Genomic DNA, 4508 nt, shown 5'->3' with positions numbered 1-4508 from the left:
TCTCTTGTTTACTCTAGAAAGCTCAAACGTGGATTGGAAGAAAGACTCTACCTCTTGATCATGCCTCACTACATAGTTCAAGGCATTTGACGATGATCTTTTGATGCTTGAAGAAAACTGTTGCATTTGTAGTCTTCTTCTCTTTCTTGGTGCAGGTGGGCATGTTTCAATTGTGGGAATCTTGTTGCTCGATGAAGTTGGAGTTTTGCATTCTTCAAACTCTTGCAACTCTTGCAACTCTTGCAAGTCTTGAAGACTTCCATCTTTTGCTGCAACAACCCTTAAGATCATAGCTTCTGGTCCTGCTTGTGCTGTTGAGTCTGAAGACATGGAGATTCGCTAATCATAAGAAAAAAGTGTTAGTGTGTAAGCAATGGAAGAAATGGAGAATACGTTAGAAAATGAAAAGTGAAAGATGAGAGAGTACTTGGAAGGTGGAAGCTTTTTGGTGTATGATTTGTGTACCCTTTTGGCTGTGTAGTTGAAAGATTTGATGTGGAAGCTTTTGGGTTGAAGGTGGAGAATTGAAAGATGATGTCAGATTATGGTGCTTGCAAAGGACATGTGCATGTGAGAACAAAGTCTAAGTTGGCAAGAAAGGCACTCCTCGGATCCTGTTTGTGTTAAGATGTGTTCCATTCATTCCAGTACCTTCCTAACTACCCTTACCTTATACATGTCATTTCTTACCTGTCTAATAACTTTTTATTAGGATTTTTTTTAAGTAGTATTATTTTTTTTTATTTTTTTTACATTTAATAGATTTTTTTCATACATTCTACTTTCCTTTTCAATTCTTTTATAAATACAAAATTTAGTTTTTTAATGACAATAATACTCTTGAGAATAAACTTTTACCGCTCTCTCATAGCTTTTTATTGGGATTCTTAAGTATTTTTTTTCAAGGTGATATTGTTTTGACACTCAACAAAAATTTTACACAAATTCTACTTCTATTATTTTATTCTTCAATCTTTTTCTTTGTTTACACATACAAAATTTATCCCTTTTAATGACAAAAATACTCCTAAAAAATAAATCTCACAACTTTATATTAGGATTCTTAAGTATTTCTCTAAGGTAGTATTAGTTTGATACCAAACAAATTTTTACACACAATCTACTTCCATTATTTTACTCTTCAATCTTTCTCTTTCTTTACAAATACAAAATTTAGCTTTTCTAATGATAAAAATACTCTTAAAAATAAATTGTCAAGTAGTGTATCTAATGTCAACAAAATAATTTTTTGCCTTTTTATAAGTTAAATAGATTTATCATCTTCAAATAAGAATTTATTCTTTCAATTTTGTAAATTTATGTAAAATATTTTTATAAACATAATATACGAAGTATATTTTTATGTGACAAATAGAGTTTTGAAGTTATAATATAACTTTTATTTATCATTTATTAAGAGATTATTTACATTACATTTATAAACTATAAAAAAAATTATAATTTAATTAAGGATAAAAAACAATTTTTTACAATAAATTAGGAACAAAAATATATTTAAGTCTTTTTCTATTATTAAGATATGCATGTACAAATTTAGAAGAAAAAACTTTATATATATAGAAACAAAAACCAAAATTTGTCCATACAAGAACCATAAAACTATTTTAAAATGTTCATCCATTATTCCTCATAGTTACTTTGTTGATATCAGTTTTGGTCTAATAAAAGTTATTTGTTATTATCGATGTTGAGTTTATGTATGTTATCGATGTGACATTACACTAATAAAAAGAAGAACATTTCTCTCCTCTTAAGTGAACGTAAAAGAATTAAACACACTCCAATTAGAATATCAAAATTAAGAATTGTGGTAAAAGCAAAACCAAATATACATATAAAGAATCCAAAATTAAATAAAAACTTAGCTCTGTATTTTCTAATTAATACTTACTTGTGTACTTTATCCTTTGATATATACTTTTCTTACTTTAGATAAATGAAATTCTATGTAAAAGTTATGTATATAATTAAAATATTTTATTTATATAGATAATTATATATGTAGATGCATTGTTTCACTAAAATATAATATATATATATTTTCTAATTATTAATATATTATAACTAGCAGAGTAACATGAAGCAAAAGAACATTAAATACTCTAAAATCTTAATAGTAGTCAAAGAAAGAAGTATTACATGCAATATGTACCAAAATATAAAGATAAACATGTTAAATGATATAAACATATTTTTCTACATACTACTTTTGAACTAACCAACATTATATGCATTTATTGGGAACTGCATTCTTAAAGTTGAGAACTTAAAATGCACCATCTTGCATAAATGGAGTGTTTGTGCTTGAAATGTGTCAATGAATATGATAAAGTTTGTGTGCTAGTTGTATGTTTTCTTGTGTATTTTAGGAGATAATGCTACCAACAAGATAAAGTTACTATTTTATTGTTTTCTTTTTTGGGTTTTATCATTGAGAATTTTAAATCTCAAAATAAGAAGTGACATTATTGAAGCTCAATTATTGATAAAAATTGCATTGAAAATATTCAATTAGTTTTATTATCTTTACAATTGAATTTCATATTTACTTTTGACATAAATTACATCACCTTGTGCTTGTATTCACGAATTCATATATTCAAATAACATTAAATGAAATTAAGAACTATTAAAACAAATAATATAAAAAAAGTAAACAAGTTGGAACGGAAAATATAGCTAAAGAAAAATAGAAAATGAGCAGAAAAAGAAAATAGGAAATACATCACTTGAAGTCAAAGAAAAATAGAAACAGAGTACAAAAACAAAATAGAGAATGCATCACTTGAAGTCGGCCAAGGTAAGTAAGATAAAAAAAATACTACTTGAATTCTTGAGAATTTTAGGATCATATTTAAAAGAAATAGAATCTTTCTTTCAAGAGACCAAACTTTCACAAGTTATTCAAATAGTTTATATCTAATAAAAAAATGTATTACACAAGTTGATAATATATAGCCCAAAACTTGGCCTAATTCAAATTAAATTTAAGAGAAAAAAATTAAAAGTGAGGAATCTAGATATAGATTAGATTTTGAGGGGATCTTGCAATTTTTTTTCTTTCTCATATATAAATTAATTTTGTACTTGAGTATTAAATTTTATATATTTAACTTTTTTAAATTTTTATAATTTATAAGATAATTTTGATACTTTTAGATATGTTCTGAAGATGTTACTTTTTACAAGCATCATTTTTATTTTCTTCTTCTTTATAAAATGCAAATATATAAATATATAAATATATATATATATATATATATATATATATATATAAAATTATATTAGAAGGTTACTAAAAGAATCACCTAAAAGTATCTAATAATATTTAGGATCTTAAGAATGAGAGTGAAGTCCATAAATATACATAATAAATATACTAAACAAGTGAATATATTTTAGGAAAAGAAGGAAACAAAAATGGAAGATTACATTTTTGTTTTCTTTTCTTGTCTTCTTGCAATGTGTGCATGATAAGTTGGGTTAAAGTGTGATTATTTTTTGTTATTTTATGAGGTTAAAAAGAGTTTTTATTTAAAATATGTTGAGATTTGAAGATATTGATAATTGATTTAGGTATAGGGTTTCTAAGGGATTTTTTTGAGAAAGATGATATTTTGATGAAAAAATATTTTTCATGATTTTATGAGTTTCACGAACATAGGGGTATGTGAGCATCTTTGGTTGTAAGGAAAGTTAACTTTGTTGCTTGTTGACTTTGATGTTATCTTGACTGTGTATATAGATATGATTACTAGTGTTAATTATGATTGTTTGTTCAAGTTCTTAAAATGTTGAAGCCAAAAGGTTAATGTCTTTGGACAAAGAACTTTATGAACTATGCTTGGGTGTAATTGCTTATATGGATAATCCTTGGAGTTTGGAAGCTAGAGTGATGTTGTATTTGGGCAAGTAACTCTATGAACTATGATTGTATGTGTTTGTTTGTGATTGCTTGTATGTGAACTATGTTTGTGTGTGCTTGCTTATATTACAAACTAAATTTTGGTATCACAGTAGTTAGGTCAAAATGTAACACCCCAATTTTTCGCTTATTAAAATCTATAATTAACACAAAATTACATAATTTAAAATAAAACTTCATTCCTATTTTATTGAAAATCTCAATTAAAAACATACTTTATTGAAGAGGAAAACCTAAGACTAAAACATTATCCCAATAGTCTTTTAATATTGACATTTATGTGCATCTTTCTCAAATACCTATACTATCATATGTTCCCTTATAAAACAGTTATCGTAAGTGGAAACCACAAACATAAAGGCAATAATAAGCTAACAAAACATTATAAAAACCTTAATTTTAAAAATAAACTCCAAAAGTGTTTAAAATCCCAAAACATATGAATAATCATTTGAAAATTTAGATAATTGAAAATAATCTACCAATAATTTTTAAAATACAACAAAACCTTGAGTCATAAAGTTCTTGGTCTAGAGACATCAGCTTTCTGACTTCTACACTC

This window comes from Vigna umbellata, chromosome 3 (assembly GCF_029865625.1).
Source record: "Vigna umbellata cultivar VRB3 chromosome 3, Vumbellata_1.0, whole genome shotgun sequence".
Classification (NCBI taxonomy): Eukaryota; Viridiplantae; Streptophyta; class Magnoliopsida; order Fabales; family Fabaceae; genus Vigna; species Vigna umbellata.
Note: the sequence above shows the minus strand (reverse complement) of the source record.